The sequence below is a fragment of the Apodemus sylvaticus genome, chromosome 2, assembly GCF_947179515.1.
Source record: "Apodemus sylvaticus chromosome 2, mApoSyl1.1, whole genome shotgun sequence".
Classification (NCBI taxonomy): Eukaryota; Metazoa; Chordata; class Mammalia; order Rodentia; family Muridae; genus Apodemus; species Apodemus sylvaticus.
This window is the reverse complement of record NC_067473.1, coordinates 46,393,425-46,413,324: the sequence shown is the minus strand read 5'-3', so window position 1 is coordinate 46,413,324 and position 19,900 is coordinate 46,393,425.

Genomic DNA, 19,900 nt, shown 5'->3' with positions numbered 1-19,900 from the left:
CCGGAAATCTGGGATATTATGAAAAGACCAAACTTAGAAAAATGGGGCTAGAAATCACCATAGACGGAGAAGACATGATATTCCATGATAAAGTTAAATTTAAACAATAACTGTCTTCAAATCCAACCTCATAGAAAGTGTTAGAAGGAAATCTCTAGCTGATGGAGATTAACTACACCCAAAAAGTATCCCACAGGAAATAATCTCACATCAGCAAAATCAAAACAAGAGAAGCAAACACACACTACCACTACCACCAACCACGACCAACAACAACAAAATAATAGGAATCAACAATCATTAATCATCAATATCTCTCAACATCAATAGACTTAATTTCCCCAAAAAACACACAAACTAGCAGAATGGATGTGAAAACAGGATCCATCCTTCTTCTGCATACAAGAAAAACACCTCAACATCAAGTATAGACATTGCCTCAGGGTAAAGGATTTGCATAAGATATTCTAAGGAAAAAAAACCTAAGAAGAAAACTAGTATAACCATTTTAATATGTAACAAACTAGACTTCAAATCAAAATTAATTAAAAGATATAAGGAAGGACACTGAAAACTCATCAAAGGAAGAACACACCAAGATAGCATTTCCATTCTGAACATCTATGTCCCAAACAAGGAAAGCCAAGTCTATAAAAGAAACATGATTACAGCTTAAACCACATACTAAACATCACACACTGAATGTGAGAGACTTCAACACTTTGTTCTCACCACAGGTCATCCAGCACAAAACTAAACAAAATACCAGAGATAACAGATATGGTAAACCAATCCGACCTAACTGGTGCTTACAGATCATTTCACCCAAACACAAAAGAATATGCTTTCTTCTCAGAACCTTATGGAGCTTTCTTAGAATTGTCCACATACTTGGACACACAGCAAGTCTCAACAGAAACAAAAACACTTGAAACAATTCCCTGAATCCTATCTGACAACCATAGATTAAAGCTGGTTATCAAGAAGATCAGAAAGCTTAAAAACTCATGGAAACTGAACAACTAACTCTCCACTGAATAAAAAGTGGGTCAACACATAAATAAAGAAAAAAATTGAAGACTCTTTAGAATTGTATGAAAATTAATTTATAGCATACCCAACTTATACAACACAATGAAAATGGTGCTTAGAGAAAAGTTCATAGCACCAAGTGCCTGTATTTAAAAAAAAAAAAAGGAAGTACTCTCATGTTAATAACTGAACAACATACTTAAAAGCTCTAGAACAAAAAGAAAAAATTACATAGAAGATGAGAAGAGGGCTGAAAGCAATAATAGAGACAGAGAGAACAACGCAGCCTCATAAGCATATATAACATCTGCCGGATGTCAGGGTAAGCTGAAGGGAGTTTTATACCTTCTGTTCAGAAACTCCCTCCCTTAGGGGCCTATATTAGTTATCTCTTTGTTAGTGTAATAAAACATGACCACAGACAACTTATAGAAGATAGCCTACTTTGGCTTACACTTCTAGAAGGGAAATCCATATTGGTGGGAAAGTCATGGCTCAGGAGTAGGGAGCTAAGAGGTCACATCTCAACTACATACAGGAAGCAAAAAACAAGTATGCATTGGGTGAGGCCATACATCCTCAACCCCCATTTCCACCTCCACACAGTGATGAACTTCTTCCAGCAAGATTGCACTGCACCTCTCAAAAGCTTCAGATCTACCACAAACAGCACTAGCAATTGGGGAACAAGGTTTCTAGTTCCTAAGCCTATGGGTGACATTTCTTATTCAAACTCCATCAGGGTTAGTGACATGACTCAGTGGATCAAGTTGCCAAACCTGATGATCTGAATTCAATTTCTGGGACCTACATGGTTGAAGGAGAGAGCTAGCTCCTACAAGATATTCTCTGACCTACACATTTATGCCATGGCACTTGAGCACATAAACAACACACACACACACAGACAGAGAGAGAGAGAGAGAGAGAGAGAGAGAGAGAGAGAGAGAGAGAGAGAAATGGACAAATAAAAAATTATTTAAGAACTATATCCTCCAAATGATACACTTTGAACACTACATAAATAATAAATCAGGTTCTATAGACTGGTTCATTTTCCAGAAATTTTCCCTAGTGTGCCTAGTTTCAAAAGCAGAAGGATGTCTTAAAAATAGAATGACAAAAATGTAACATGCTATCTCTCCACAATTCCAGTGGACACTCAAAATAACAGTAGATCACAGAGGGCATGGGAGCTCTTTGTGATGGAAGTGGATCACTTACAGTGGCACTGCTCTTTGGATGCTTTCCATGAGATTGCACTACCCTGAAACTAGGAAAATAAGTGATGTCACTAATTACATAGCAGTTGTTTTCATACTTGTCATGTAGAGATTCTACAAAACATTGTGATAATGACAATTTAGATAAATATAAAAGTTCTTAGAGAAAATCTTGAAAGTAACAAATCAGTATGACCATGATCCCAGGATTTGTTAAATTTCCACAGCGAGCTGTGTTTGGATCCAGGGAAATCATAGAGAAACATTATGGAAGGCCTTTTTGAGAAACCTACCCCAGCAATACAGACCAGCAAAGCCTTCTGACCCATGACAGGTACCAGTTATAGAAAGGAAGTCACCAGCATGCAGGTTATTCAATAGCTGTGTCAACCTACTTATCAGGAGAGCTGACTCCAACTGGCTAATGTAGCCCTACTGAGGCTATTAAAAGTAGAGAAATCCAGCCTGCAGGGACTTACAGCTTCATCCTTTCTTAACATCAGTTTACAGAAAATACACCTGTCACAGCAAATCTTAGCTTAAAGGGAAGAAAGAAGCTGGTAATAAATGCAGAGAAGTTCTAAGAGCACAGAAAAAAATCTCACAGGGGAGCAGAGACTTCAAAACTTTCCACAAAAGAAAGGTATTGGCAGTACTTCATAAACTCTAGAAATACCTTTTTAGAATACTGGCATACACTATAGATTAAAAAAAAATGAAAGGGAAGAAAAAGTTAGAGAAGAATCCTAAAAGTGCTCTTGTGACTCAGATATCTAGTCTGTGGAAATGAGGTTATCTGTTTATATGTTATATAAAGATACTATTTTTTGCATCCATAGGTTTCAATTACCATGGAGTCAACCAACCACTAACCAAAAATATTTGTTAAAAAAAAAAATCCTGTTCTGAACCCGTACATGCTTTTCTTCTGACATTACTCCCTTAACAATGCACTCCAACGTTTAAATTCTGCGAGGTACTTAATTACTTAATCTAGAGATTATTTAATACATACAGAAGGGTATAAACAGGATGAATGCAAATAATCTTATTTTGTATAAAGACTTAAGCATCTATATGTTTTCTGTCAGTAGGGACCTAGAATCAATCCCCCTGGATGTCAAGGTATGGTTATGTTTAGTTGATTTTATAACCATACATATAGACTTCACATTTCTAAAAATTATATTTTTATAAATGAACATAGAACAACTAGTTGTGTGCCCTCCCCGCCCCCAGTCTTTGAGCCTGAGCTTCAGAACTGCTAGCCCATTGTTCTCCAAGGACCTGCTGCTTCCTGAGAAACACTAGCCTCCACCTGACTCCAGCCTCCTGCAGAGCAAGCGAACCAGTTCTGCAGACCTGTTTCCAGCCTTTGGGGGAAGGGGCTTCCCTAGCCTATATATTTGGAGAACCACAATAAACTTTGTGCCTTGAACAGGAAATTCATCTTGGCTCCATGTTTCTCTCGCTATTCCTATCCCCAGCTTTCCTTCCAGGACACCCAGGAACCAGGTTCGAATGTAGCTGTGGGCTGCTACATAGTTGCACTATAAGGCTCCTCTGCTAACATGTCCCCAAATTGAAACGTAGATCATTTTGATTAAGGTAGATACTTTAATCATTAAGAAATTATATGCTGTAGCCTAATTTTGTCTCTCCACTGAGCTGCAGAGAAGAGTACATGTGGAAGAAAGACTAATCTATTTCTGGTTTTGATTTTTTAATATCACTTCTGTATCGCCATTTTTATTTTACCTAAAATGTTAATTCCAAGGATTAGTAACATGCATTCCTTTACTCATAGCCAGTAGAAGAATGCATATATATGCATATATGCATGTATTTATGTATATATGTGTAATATACATATATAAATATGTACATTGGGAATATGTACATATTTTCCTTAAATTCTAAATTCTGTCCTAGTATTGTAGTATGTAGTACTAACTGGATACTGTGTCATTCTATTCTCTTTTATTAATAAATAGTGCACAGTCTCACACTCAAAGTACATCTGTTGCAAGACCATATGACCAGGTGGTAATTCCCTGAACTTTCTTATAGCTAACTAAGGCCATTGTCATCAAATTCCTCCCAAGGGAATGTGGGCTACTAGAACAGGTGCTTTCCCAATGTATTTGTACATCCACTTACTCCCCTTTCTCTCTCCTCATGTAAAAAGAAGGATATATTCCACCTTTAAGAGGTGGAAGTCCCATGCTAAAGACTCACAGTATAAAATCCCATCTGTTTCTGGGTATTGGTACCATATAAAGAAACATCTGTTTTATTTAAACCCCTTCATCTTTAGACCTCTGGTAGAGCAACGTTTCTTTCACTCAAACTACAAATTAAAAAAAAATCTGTAGAAAATTGTCAAAAAAAAGCAATAGTGACAATAAATAATAAAATGAAATGCAAATGCAGAAGTGAGACCCATCTTTGCACCACGTCAGAAGCCCACAGTCCTGACACTTCTGTGCGTATTGTTTCATCCAGTTTTTCCTGTTCTTACTCTTTTTCCCAAATGTATACTTTATACTTGAATAATCTCTCAAAATGCTAGCTGTACAAGGACAAAAGACAATATAATCAAGAAAACATTATTTTTTGGACAAATGATACCAGGACACGTAGAAATCTACATTTTTTAAAAAGGAAGAATGGTTTATTTTGGGTTACAGTTTCAGAGGTTTAGTGCACATTTTGGCAGGGAAACTATAACACAACAGCAGGAAGCTGACTGACCAAATTGATCTGCCCATAAGAGACAGAGACAGAGAGCAGTATGGTAGGGTCACAGATTAAAAACCATCAATGCCCACTCTCAGGGATGTACTTCCTCCAGCAGGTCTCTACCTCCTAATATGAATAATCCAGACATAGACACAAGACTTCATAAAATTTAATTCCAAAAGGGATCATCAATGTACACTGATGTAAAGTAAAAATTTGTAAAAATAAATAAATAAATAAATAAATAAAATAAAAAAATAAAAGAAAGAAAGAAAGAAAAAAAGAAAGGAAGAAAGAAAGAAAGAAAGAAAGAAAACATCAGACACCCAAGTGGTAAAGGGAGGTAGCTAACCACCCAGGAGTGCAGAGAGGCCTGACAGTACAGGTAGAGCCACCCCCATCACTCAGAGGATCACTCCCTGAACCCTCTGGCAGAAACCCTCCAGTTTCTGTCTTGGGACCACCCTCTACCACCATGCACCATATTCAAGTGGTACACGGAGGTATCCAAACACTCAGGAGTGCAGAAAGGACAGACAGCAAAGGTAGGACCACCTCTGCTGCTCTGAGGAAACAGCCAGAAACCAATAGAACACAAGAGACAAGCAGCAGCCAGAGACAGGAGTCTTTAGATATCTGCCTGCAGCCAGAGTTGATGTGACCACAGAGCTGCATACCCAAATACAACCACAAGAGAGCAGGTCTCACAAGAGTAACTACAGATCTGTGTACACAGAGAGAATGGCTTGCCCAATAGCACAAATACAGAGGCTTGCATGACAGATAAGTCACAGTCAGAGTACACTAAAGCGACCCAAAGACTCCACCAGAGAACTCCTACAGCTGATAAACAACTTCAGCCAAGTGGCTGGATATAAAATTAACTCAAGCAAATCAGTAGCCTTCCTATACTCAAAGGATAAACAGGATGAGAAAGAAATTAGGGAAATGACACCCTTCACAACAGCCACAAACAATTTAAAGTATTTTGGTGTGACTCTAACCAAACAAGTGAAAGATCTGTATGACAGGAACTTCAAGTCTTTGAAGAAAGAAATTGAAGAAGACCTCAGAATATGGAAAAATCTTCCATTCTCTTGGACTGGCAGGATTAATATAGTAAAAGTGGCCATCTTGCCAAAAGCAATATTCAGATACAATGCAATCCCCATCAAAATCCCAACTCAATTCTTCATAGAGTTAGAAAGAGCAATTCTCAAATTCATCTGGAATAACAAAAAACCCAAGATAGCTAAAACTATCCTCAACAGTAAAAGAATTTCTGGGGGAATCAGTATCCCCGACCTCAAGCAGAACTACAGAGAAATAGTGTTAAAAACTGCATGGTATTAGTAAAATGACAGGCAGGTAGATCAATGGAATAGAATTGAAGACCCAGAAATGAACCCACATACCTATGGTTACTTGATCTTTGACAAAGGAGCTACAACCATCCAGTGGAAAAAAAGAGAGCATTTTTAACAAATGGTGCAGGTCCAACTGGAGGTCAGCATGCAGAAAAATGCAAATCGATCCATTCTTATCTCCTTGTACTAATCTCGAGTCTAAGTGGATCAAGGACTTCCACATAAAACCAGACACACTGGAACTAATAGAAAAGAAACTAGGGAAGACTGTTGAGCACATGGGCACAGGGGAAAATTTCCTGAACAGAACACCAATAGTTTATGCGCTAAAGAATTGACAAATAGGACCTCATAAAATTTCAAAACATCTGTAAGGGAAAGGACACTGTCAAAAGGACAAAACGGCAGCCAACAGATTGGGAAAAGATTTTTCCCAACCCTACATTCAACAGAGGGCTAATATCCAATATATACAAAGAACTCAAGAAGTTAGACTCCAAAGAATCAAATAACCCTATTAAAAATGGGGTACAGAGCTAAACAAGGAATTTTCACCTGAGGAATATTGAATGGCTGAGAAGCACCTAAAGAACTATTCTACATCATTAGTCTTCAGGGAAATGCAAATCCAAAACAAGCCTCACATCAGTCAGAATGGCTAAAGTCAGAAACTCAGGAGACAGCAAGTACTGGCGAGGATGTGGAGAAAGAGGAACACTTCTCCACTGCTGGTGGGATTGTAAGATGGTGCAACCACTCTGGAAATAATGTTGGAGGTTTCTCAGAAAACTGGGCATAATACTACCAGAGGACCCTTTTATATCACTCCTGTGCATATACGCAGAGAATTCTCCAGCATGTAATAAGGACACATACTCCACTATGTTCATAGCAGTTCTATTTATAATAGCCAGAAGATGGAAAGAATAGAGATGCCCCTCAACGGAGGAATGGATACAGAAAATGTGGTATATTTGCACAATGGAATAGTACTCAGCTATTAAAAACAATAAATTCGTGAAATTCTTAGGCCAATTGGTGGAACTGAAGAATTTCATTCTGAGTGAGGTAATCCAATCATAAAAGAATGGTGTGCGCTCATTGATAAGTGGATATTAGCCTAGAAGCTTGGAATACCCAAAACACAATTCATATATCAAATTATGCCCAAAAAGAAAGAAGAACAAAGTATGGATACTCTGGTCCTTCTTAGAAGGAGGAACAGAATACCCACAGAAGGAGCTACAGAGACAAAGTGTGGAACAGAGACTAAGGCAAAGACCATCCAGAGACTGCCCCACCTAGAGATCCATCCCATATACAGTTACAAAACCCAGACACTAGTAACGATGCCCACAAATGCTGGCTCACTGGAGCCAGATATAACTGTCACCTGGGAGGCTCTGCTAGTGCATGACAAATACAGAGGGGGACACTGTCAGCCATTGAACTGAGCATAGGGTCCCCAATGGGGGAGCTAGAGAAAGGACCCAAGGAACTGAAGGGGTTTGCAGCGCCATAGTAATAGGAACAGCAATATGAGCCACCCAGTAAACCCAGAGCTCCCAGGGACAAAACCATCAACCAAAGAGTACACATGGAGTTACCCATGGCTCCAGACATAGGCAGCAGAGGATGGCCTTGTTAGATATCAAGGGGAGGAGAGACCCTTGGTCCTGGAAAGGCTTGATGCAGCAGTGTAGGGGAATACCAGGACAGGGAAGCAGGAGAGGGTTGACTGGGGAGCAGGGAGATGGGAGATGGCTTACAGGATTTTTTTTGGGGGGGGGGGACCAGGAAAGGGGACATTTGAAATGTAAATAAAGAATGTATCTACGAAAAAAGAAAAATAAAGATAGCATCAAGCACAAGATACATGGAAGAACTGATAGACTGAATAAAAGTAGAAAAGAGCTGGTTACATTTTAAATTAAAATAACATGGTCAAGGAGGGGAAAAAAGCCAAAACCTAGAGGGAAAATACTTGCAGAACATGTACAAAGAACCCTTAAAAATCAGTTGAGTTTGGTGGTAGTGTACACCTTTAATTCCAGCACTGGGAGGCAGGCAGGTCGAGCTCTGTGAGAATGAGGCCAGCCTGGTCTACAGAGCAAGTTTCAGGATAGCATGGCTGCACAGAGAAACCCTGTGTATAATTAATTATTATAAATAAATAAATAAATAAATAAATAAATAAATAAATAAATAAATAAATAAATGCAAAAGTCAGTCACAAGGAAATAACTTCAATTAAAAACTGGGCCAGATCCTTGCAAATTCACAGATGACATAATGAAGTTTTAGAAAACGAAAACGAATTATCAGGAAAACAGATGTAACTGAAAATCGTGTTAAGAAGAATAAGTTAGGATAAAGAACAAATACTACATATTTTTTCCTGTTGTGGGGTATTCATCAGAGAAGCCTGCTCTGTAATGTATAGTTTTTGTTCTCCTGCTTTAAGTTCTGAGCAGACCTTGCTACCAGCCCTGCCCAGGTTCTGTAGGATCTGCGGCTGAGGCACACACTCATTAACTTATTGTTTTTAACCTACCTTACTGGCCCAATTGCTGGGCATGTCTAATCTCCCAAGGCTACTGTCACTTCCCAATACCTTAGCTCAGAACCCTAAGTCTGCCCTCATCTTTAGTTGTTCAGTTACCTTCTCCTTGTTCAACAACCCAAAACTGCCCTCTGCTTAATTATGTTTCTAATCTCCCACCTCAGGAACTGGCCTATGGCCTCTCCACCAAAGATCACACATGGGTGTCACTCTTTCTCCTTCTAAAGCATGGTGAAAATCTCCCTTCTTCCCCTGCATCTCTTAGCTGTGTCCAAGGACCCAGAGGTCCCACCTCTTTCCTTTGACCCAACAATTAGCCCTTGGCATCTTTATTGATCGATCATGATACAAATGGAGAACAGAGCCAACCTCTACACTGCTCAAACATTGCTTTAAGTCTTTATTCACCAGCTGGGGACTTCAGTGTGTGCTCAGAATATGAGGGTGGCATCAAGCTTTTCTCAGGGTGAGATTTTAAGAACAACACAAGAAAGTCCTGAGTTGACATACTTTCAGTTAGTAAGAACAGTTATCTAGAAGCAAGCTACAGAAATCCAAAAGCAAGGTTAGCACATTTAGAGACTTTCCCATGACCATGGACTTTGATGAACTGGGCCTTTGTTTTAATTTCGGCAGGTGGTGTTGTTTATGTGCTATGGTTTTTTTTTGGGGGGGGGGATCTGAATGGCACTTTTTCATGGAGTCAGTTGAGCTAATGTCTGGATGCCGACTAAGGTCTGGGGCCCTGTTACACTTCTATATTGGGAACTTCAATTTAAAATTATATATGTACATACAGCTAGATGAGGCGATTAGTGTTTTGTGCTGGTACTGACTTAGAGTCAATGAATATACTTCATTGTAAATTAGAATTTAATGATTTTAATTGCATGAGATTCGTGGCTTCCCAATCAAAGAAGAAAAAAAACACAATATAAAAAAAGATATTCAATGAATGGGGAAGATATTTTTAAAAATGGATGGGAACTCAAACATCTAAAATACTACAGAAATAAGTTAAACTGTATTAATAATGATTTCTTATTTATATGTGATATACATGTATAATAGACATTTATCTGTCACTCCAAAGATCAGTAATTATCAAATTGGATAAAGATAATCCTCCTATATTCAGTTTTGTGTGAAAATGATCCTCCCATCTTCTATTTAGAAATGACATACATAAAAACCACATAAAAAGGTTGAAAACAAAATTACAGAAAAGAAAGTTGTCTTAGTTAGAGCTATTCTAACTATAATGAAATACCATGACTACAGAAACTTGGGGAGGGAAGGATTTATTTGGTTTATATTTCCATAGCACAGCTCATCATCAAAGAAAGTCAGAACAGGAACTCAAACAGGCGGGAAGGTGGAAGCAAGAGCTGACACAGAGGCCATGGAGGGTGCTGCTTACTGTCTTGTTCGTCATGGCTTATTTAGCCTCATTCTTATAGAACACAGGACCACTAACCCAGGGACAGCACCACCTACCATGGTCCATCAATCACTAATTAAGAAAATGCCCCACAGGCTTGGCTACAACCTGATCTTATGGAGGCATTTTCTCAACTGAGGCTCCCTCCTCTGATGACTCTAGCTGTGTTATGTTGACTAAAACTAGCAGTACAATAGTTCAGACAAACATTTTACAGAAGAAATGTAATATATAGTATTAATGTCAGCTAACATAGAATTTATGTTAAACCTGAAAGGGAAAAATGAAGAACTTCAGTTTTAAAAAAACAAATCTAAAATAAGCCTGAAAAATACTAATCAAATGGTGATAGAGTCATTAGCAGTAATCGACAAATATCAAATAAATGGGATTTTGACAAAAAACTCATTAGATGAAATCTAATAAGCATATGAAGATCGAATCACCACCCCATGAGCACACCACATGGCATCCCAAGTCAGAAAAGGTATTCCCTTGGTAAACCCAGAGAAATTCTTACAGAAGCAATTTTCTAATCATAAATTCTCAATAAACTTAGAAGAATTAGCATCAAACATACATACTAGAGAATATTATCATCTGATCAAAAACAAAATTAGCAGCAGAAGGCTACTTACATAGGACAAATATTCCTAAAGTGATATAAAAATACTACTGGGTAACTTGATGTCAGTTACAATGGAAATGACAAAATATTTAACCTCATGCAAGGTAACACAGACATATTAAAGTATAGGAGATGCACAAATGGTACTCAATGCTAAGTACAGAAGCAAATGTTTACTTTAAAAAGTGGAAAAAAGAAAGCAGGTGTGGTGGCCGACATCTTCAGTCTTTGCACTAGGATGACAAAGGTTGGTGAATCTCTAAGTTCCAGGCCAGCTTAGTCTACACAGTGAGTTCCAGGACAGCCAGGACTATGGTCCAAACACATGAACTTTATTAACTTTCACGGGACAAGAAGAGCTTGCAACCATGTTTGTTACCTAATTCTAGTCCCTGACAGTAAAATGAGGGAAGTAGGGGAAAAGAAAATTATAAACCAATTATCTTTGTGCACACATAAAAATCCCATAGGAAAGAGAGATCGGATATAAATTCAGCATTATTCTTTTGTAATAAACTAGCAAAATGTGAATGACATAGAAGATAGACTACCATGGTAAAATATCTGTGTACAGCTGAATTGACTCATTTTGATGACTGAATTATGTACAGGACAAAGACTGAAGTAAACACTGAACTTTTCAAAAATATATTTTTCAAATAAAGTCAATTAAGGAGACAGAAAAGTTAAAAGTATTCATGCTGGACTTACAACTATGTTGTAAGTTTGTGTTTGATTCACAGTTTTAAAAAATATTTTTAAAGTCAACATCATAAGAAAGGATGTTAAGGAATTTTTATGACATTATTTGAGGGGGGGTTGAGTCAGGATTTCTCTGTGTAGCCCTGGCTGTCCTGGAACTCACTCTGAAGACAAGGCTGGCCTCAGACTCAGAAATCCACCTGCCTCTGCCTCCCAAGTGCTGGGATCCACCATGCCCGGCTTTTTATGACATTACTGTTATTTAAGCTAATTTATGTTTCTCCAGTGACAAACTTATTTCTATTATGTATTTTAATGTTGCATATTGATATAGTATTCTATAATATACTTATAACAGAAATTAAGACTTCATAATTCATCACTACATTGTCTGGTATCCAATTCAATCTCTGAGCCTAGAGAGGGTGTTTAAGGGTTAAAAGCACTGGCTGCTTTTCCAAAAGACCTGGCGTTCAATTCCCAGCACCGCACAGGGCTTCCCAACCATCTGTACCAGCAAATGGAGCACTCTTTTTTGGCTCCTGCAAGTACCAGGCACACACATGGTGCTAGGCACACATACTGGCAAAATACCCACTCCCATATTTTTTAATCCAGCCTCTATCTTTCTTATCTGAGTTACTGGGAAAGTTGCCTGCCCTAGCCATTCTTCAAATTCCTCATTTATAAGTAAGCAGGATAAAATGAGTTCCTGTGTGTTGACCAGCATTTATTAATTGACAAATAATAGCTATAGATAACAGACCAGCTTTGTTTTTTGGGTTTTTTGTTTTTGTTTTTTGTTTTTTGCTTTTTTTTTTTTTTTTTTTTTTTTTTGGATCTGGTTTTTTTGAGACAGGGTTTCTCTGTATAGCCCTGGCTGTCCTGGAACTCACTCTGTAGACCAGGCTGGTCTCAAACTCAGAAATCTACCTGTCTCTGCCTCCCAGAGTGCTGGGATCACAGGCATGCGCCACCACCGCCTGGCTAGCTTTGTTATACAGAATACTTCAAAGGTTAATAATACAACATCAATAAGTACAAGAATAGTTAATATTTTCTAAGACCGTGGCTCAAGATATGTTGAAAATAAATAAAAATTTCACAGTGCTTGTATTAAAACTTTTGCCACTTCTCACAGGATTGAGAATTATAGTCCTCACTTTGGAATTGAAAAGCGAGCTACAATTGGTATGGAAACAGAAACGTTTTGCTGAGGGAAACGTAAAAATTGCTTGATCCTGTTGTTGTGTTAGATAATAACACAGGTGGGGCACAGAGATGGGCCAGTGTAGAATATAAAAAAAACTGTACCAGTGGTTGTCTGGCAACAGGCTATTTTCTGAGAAGACTGTCTTAATGGAATTCAGTCTTGATGTTTGGGGCTGGTGATTTTTCACTCATTATCAAATAAATATAGATGATTTCCTGCCCAGGACCCTCATGCCAAGAACTAGATGACCCCCACAAAACAGGCTCAGCAAATCCTCATGATGTTAATTCACCAGGCTGTGTTCAAGAATTGCAGCAGACCTTGGCCTGTGCCTTCTTAGCCACATTCCCACAAAGTGGGAGAGAGGAACTTTGTCCAACCCCCCTCCCCCCAAGAAACAAAGTAAGGGTAGCTCTGTATGTCGCTTTTCCTTTAAGTAAAAGAATACTCAGATAAGGGCAGACAGTACAGACTGTGAAGAGCTTGGCGTGCAAGCATGAGGACCCACTTTCTGTCCCTAGAACAGACATTAGAAGCCCAGTGGCAAGACAGGAAGATGTATGGGACTTGCTAGCCAGCCAGCCTAGACCAATCGACAAGCTACAGGTTGAAGAGACTGTCTCATATAAGATGGATTTCTGACAAATGATTTGGAAACTGACCCCTCACCTCCATTCATTCATATACAAATACACACACACACACACACACACACACACATACATATACGAACATGCACACATATCTATATAATGACATTTTCAGTAGAATTAGAAAAGACTTGACTGTTTCTTTATGTCCAAACATATGTGACACAATTCTTTAAATCCTAAAGTAGGAGTTTAAAGAGTCAGGTGAGGAACACTGAGCATCATTTCCCAGGGAAAGGGCGCATCTTCTGCTATTTGCATTGAACTGTAAAAAAAAGCAATGGGCATGAGACACAAGGTTCTTCGCATTGTGGGACTTCATCTGCTGAGATCTGGGTTTGTACACTCACGGCCTTGATACTGTCTGCATTCTCTGCTAGATTGTTAAGCTTGCTGAAAATTGGCAGGAAACAAACTCAGAAGCCTGTGTAGGAATTGAAATGATTTGAACTGAAGGAAGGAAAGCATTTGGATTTACTATATAGAAACAGTAAGAAATCTTTCTACAACAGACTAGCATTGCTTCAGTCTATCTCTGCATTTAGCTCCATGAAGCACTTTATGGAATTGATCTGTCTTATATTTAGAACATGAGATCCTTAAGGGTAGTGCTTATTTTGAATACTGCATATTTGGGGCACTCTGCATACAGTGGATAATATATTATAGATATTCAATAGCTTATTTAATGCAAGTTTTTACTTTTATTTATTGTCTGCTAAAACAGGGCAATTATCGCCATCCAGTTTTTCCTGTCCCCTGAGGCTATGTCTTGATCTTCCATTTGACCTCCCTAGAAATACTGCTATTGGACTTGTAAGAAGGCACTTCAAAGCCACAGCTCAATTTGAGATTTTCTTTTAAAGCGTAGTAACGATAGTTGGAGAGGCACCATGCCCCACATTGGCAGTATCTATCTAATCATTGTCTATTGTCACACAAAGAACCTAAACCTTCTGCTTTCATTCGCAACACATTAAGTACCCTGAAACTAACTAACGATACACCCAATCTCCTGACTGATTGACCTAGTAGCTGTAGATACACTGATTAGCCACATGTAATGATTGTGCAGTTTTTCAGCTTGGGAAGAGAACCTTGACAAGATCCTTGAGTGTTTATCTTTATGCCTGTGCTTTAGTGTGGCTGACTCTGCAGGAACAATGAGTCGCCTAGTACCCTTACCATTCCAAGCTCCTATTTTCTCCTTTCAATACACCATGGTGCACCAGTAGCTGGAAAGCACAGAAGAGAGAAAAACACGACTCACCCATCCAACCAAAACCTGTGCCTAAGTTTGGGGAAAAACAAGGTGCTTTGAGCTAGGAGGCTATGACTGTTAACAGCATAAGTCTGTTGGATGATACCTTTCAAGCTACCCAAATTCAGCAGAAAATCATTTTTAAAAGAATCAGTTCTCAAATTCATCTAGAAAGGCAAAAAACAGAATAACAAAAACAGTTCTTAACAATAAAAGACCTGCTGGGGGATGGGGTGTCTCACCATCCCTGACCTCAAGCTGTAGTACAGAGCAATAGTGATAAAAATTGCATGGAATTGGTACAGAGACAGACATGTTGATCAATGGAATAGAACTGAAGACCCAGAAATAAATCCACACACTTATGGCTACTTGATCTTTGACATAGAAGCCAAAAATACACAATGGAAAAAAGAAAGCATCTTTAATAAATGGTGCTGGTCTAACTGGCAGTCTGTATGTAAAAGAATGAAAAAAGATCCATATTGGTCACCTCGTCCAAAGCTCAAGTCCAACTAGATCATGGACCTCAACATGAAACCAGATACACTGAATCTAATAGAAGAGAAAGTAGGAAAGAGCCTTTAACTCATTGGCACAGGGGGAAATTTCCTAAACAGTACTCCTATGGCTCGTGCTCTAAGATCAAGAATTGATAAATTCAATGAATTGATAAGTTCATGAAACTGGAAAGCTTTGCAAAACAAAGGACACTGTCAATAGGAGAGATTCAAAACCTACAGACTGGGAAAAAAACTTCATTAACCCCATATCCAATAGAGGGCTAATATCTAAAATATATAAAGAATACAAGAAGCCAAGCACCAAAAAAATCAAACAACCCAATCAAAATGGGGTATAGAACTAAACCAAGAATTCACAACAAAGGAATCTTGAATGACTGAGCACCTAGAGAAATGTTCAAAGTCCTTAATGATCAGGGAAATGCAAATCAAAATGACTCTGAGATTCTACCTTACACTAATCAGAATAGCTAAGATCAAAACCTCAGGTGACAACACATGTTGGCAAGGATGTGGAGAAAGAGGACCATTCCTCCAGTGCTGGTGGGATTACAAACTAGTACAATCACTCTAGAAATCAATCTGGAGATTCCTCAACAAAAAAATTGGAAACTGGTTCACCTGAAGATTCAGCTATACCACTCTTGGATATATACCCAAAAGATGTCCCACCATGCAAAAGGACACATGCTCTATTATGTTCATACGGCCTTATTTGTGATAGCTAGAAGCTGGGAAAAACCTAGATATCTCACAACAGAAAAATGAATACAGAAATTGTGGTTCATTTACACAATGGAACACTACTCAGCTATTAAGAACAAGGACAATCTGAGTTTTGCAGGGAAATGAATGGAATTAGAAAATATCTTCTAGACTGCCCCACCAGGGGATCTATCCCATATACAGTTACTAAACCCAGACACTATTATGGATGCCAACAAGTGCTTGCTGACAGGAGCCTGACATAGCTGTCTCCTGAGAGGCTCTGCCAGTGCCTGACAAATGCATAAATGGATGCTCACAACCATCCATTGGACTGAGCACAGGATCTCCAGTGGAGGAGCTAGAGAAAGGACCCAAGGAGCTGAAGGGGTTTGCAACTCCATTGGAGGAACAATATGAACCAACCAGTACCCCCAGAGCTCCCAGAGACTAAACTACCAACCAAAGAGTACACATGGAGGGACCCATGGCTCTAGCCACATGTGTAGCAGAGGATGGCCTTGTTGGACATCAGTGAGAGGAGAGCTCCTTGGTCCTGTAAAGACTTGGTGCCCCAGTGTAGGGAATGCCATGACAGGGAAATGGGAATGGGTGGGTTGATTAGCAGGAGGAGGGAGCATGGGATGGAGGTTGTCGGAGGGGAACTGAAGAAAGGGGATAACATTTGCAATGTAAATAAAGAAAATATCTAAGAGACAAAAGAAAGAAAAAAAGAAAAAGAAAATATCATCCTGAGTGAGATAATGCAGACCTAAAAGGACACACATGGTAAGTACTCACTAGTAAGTGGATATTAGCACAAAAAAAAAAAAAAATACAGAATACCCAGGATACTGTCCAGTTCACAGAACTCAAAAAGGTCACGAAGCTAAAGGGTCCAAGTGAGGACGACTCAGTCCCACTTGGGAGGAAGAAGACAGCAATCACAGGAGGGGGGAGGGTCCTGGGTGGGAAAGGGGACAGGGCAGGGAAGAAAAGGGGAACCTGATCTGGTATTGAGTTGGGGGAAAGGTCTGAAGCCCTGAGGACCACAGAAAGAATGGAAACAGGTAACCTCCAGAGGTAGGAGGTTGGGGAACCCTCCAGAATACACCAAAGGTGGACTGGGAGGGAGATAAAATCTGGACTGTAAAAAAAAAAGAGTAAATAAATTTTAAAAATAGATAAAAGAAAAAATAAAGGGAAAATGAAATATTTGAAGAATGAAGTTATTGCTGCAGATTTGCTCCTTAAGAATTGTTTCCCCAAACTGAGTATGAGAGGTCATGGTTGATCAGCAGGGGAATCAAGCCAGAGTTCTAGCAGACTGAAATTGTAGACATTTCAATGCATACTATCTCAGTGTATTTTGAATTTATAATTACATCCTTATGAATGAAATTTAATGTATTTTCAGGTTTAAGAGCTTTTCAAAACACGTGTCTCATTACCATATATTGCCTGTTCATCCATTTGGATTAATTTCCCATTGGTTTTTTTGCTTTCCCTGTTTTCATTTGCCTTTGAAACAGGGAAAAAATTTCTAATCTTTATTTAAATAAGTAAATTTTTTCTCTCTCTAAAAATTTCTGAATTTTTGATAGCATAGATCAGCTATCTCATAACAAGTCTGCAGTTCTCGGAAAATAATTTCAAATTCCTAAGCGGCTTGCCTTGGGATTTCTATTTCTGTTATTCTCTAATGGAGCCAAAAGCCTGCTTTGGTGATCTCTGTCCAGCTCCGTCTACTACATATTTAACAAGTGAGTCATGGTGTCAGCAACTCAAATGTCACATGCCACTGAATCACTAGAATGTGCCCCTCTCACCAAATCTCCAAAGGAAAGTTGTCATCATTTTGAATACTTAAAACGGTTCACACGGCACAATGTTGAAATTAGTTACTCAGAAACGGAAGCGGGCAAATGGTGCTTTTTCCCACAGCTCCTTTCCAGGAACACTTGTCACTGCCTTTTCCAAATAGATCCTTGTTCATCAAACGTGGAGAGGCGGTGATGCATTTCAGACAAGGTCTTCTGGTCACTAGACTTTCCCTACATCATTTATCAATTCAAAGCTTATTGATTCACTAGAACATCCCTAACCCCGACTCTTCTCATTACCATATCCTTAGTGGCCCTCCATCCCCACTGCAAACGTCTGAATGTTAGTTAGGCCAAGTCAAACCAATCAGAACTTGTAAGAGTGACCCAGCATGTCCTAAATCTCCCCCAGCTGATTTCCTAAATACATATTTTTAAGAATATATTGATTTTAACTTAATAATATATACATAGATTTATGTGTATATATGTGTGTGTATATATATGTATATATACATATATACATACGTGCCTGTGCGTGTGCGTGTGTGTGTGTGTGTGTGTGTGTGTGTGTGTGTGTGTGTGTGTGTGTGTGTTTTGAGACAGGGTCTCTCTATGTAGCCCTGATTGTCTGGGAACTCACCCTGTGGTCTCGAACTCACAGATTCACCTGCCTCTGCCACCTGAGTGCTGAGATTAAAGGCATGTACTACCACTGCCCACCTTACAGATATTTTTGAAATTATTCTTACACCATAATTTTAAGCATGGAATTAGAATTAAGAGCTGTTTGTCTGCTCGGTCTTTTCATCTCTCTAAGCACTAAACCCAGGCACACTGATGAGCAAGAGGAAGGACACCAACAGAATTCAGGCAGACCAGGAGACATGCTGTTGGAGAATGGGTAGCAACATCTCTACATAATGTTCAGGCAGACCAGGAGACATGCTGTTGGAGAATGTGGTGGCACCATCTCTACATAAAGGTCAGGCAAACCAGGAGACATGCTGTTGGAGAATGTGGTGGCACCATCTCTACATAAAGTTCAGGCAGACCAGGAGACATGCTGTTGGAGAATGTGGTGGCACCATCTCTACATAAAGTTCAGGCAGACCAGGAGACATGCTGTTGGAGAATGGGTAGCACCATCTCTACATAAAGTTCAGGCAGACCAGGAGACATGCTGTTGGAGAATGGGTAGCACCATCTCTACATAAAGTTCAGGCAGACCAGGAGACATGCTGTTGGAGAATGTGGTAGCACCATCTCTACATAAAGTTCAGGCAAACCAGGAGACATGCTGTTGGAGAATGTGGTGGCACCATCTCTACATAAAGTTCAGGCAAACCAGGAGACATGCTGTTGGAGAATGTGGTAGCACCATCTCTACATAAAGTTCAGGCAGACCAGGAGACATGCTGTTGGAGAATGGGTAGCACCATCTCTACATAAAGTTCAGGCAGACCAGGAGACATGCTGTTGGAGAATGTGGTGGCACCATCTCTACATAAAGTTCAGGCAGACCAGGAGACATGCTGTTGGAGAATGGGTAGCACCATCTCTACATAAAGTTTGCAGAAAATAACTTGTCTTTTCCAGAGATCAGCAGGAAGAACTTATTACATTTTCACACTTTAATTTGTTTTTCTAGAAAGCCCTAAAACTTCTCTCTTCATAGCTATAAAGGATGAAGTAACAGTTACAGTAGCAGCTAAATTTCACTCATGGTTCTTGGTACTCACTACTTCCTCTAGCATGTGTGTGTTTGTGTGTTTGTGTGCATGTGTGTGTGTGTGTGTGTGTTCATGCACACACATGCCTGTGTATAGATGGATAGATCCTATATAAAATATAGAGAGACATTTTTAGTTTCTCATATACTATAATTTCAAGACATGAACTATCAGATATCTACAGACAAAAATAAAGTGAGGATTTTTTTCAAATAGTCAGACATTTTTTTCTAACAGTTAAAGACATTCTGTCACACAGAAAGCATGCCCCTCTTCCTTCCTGGATGTTTAAA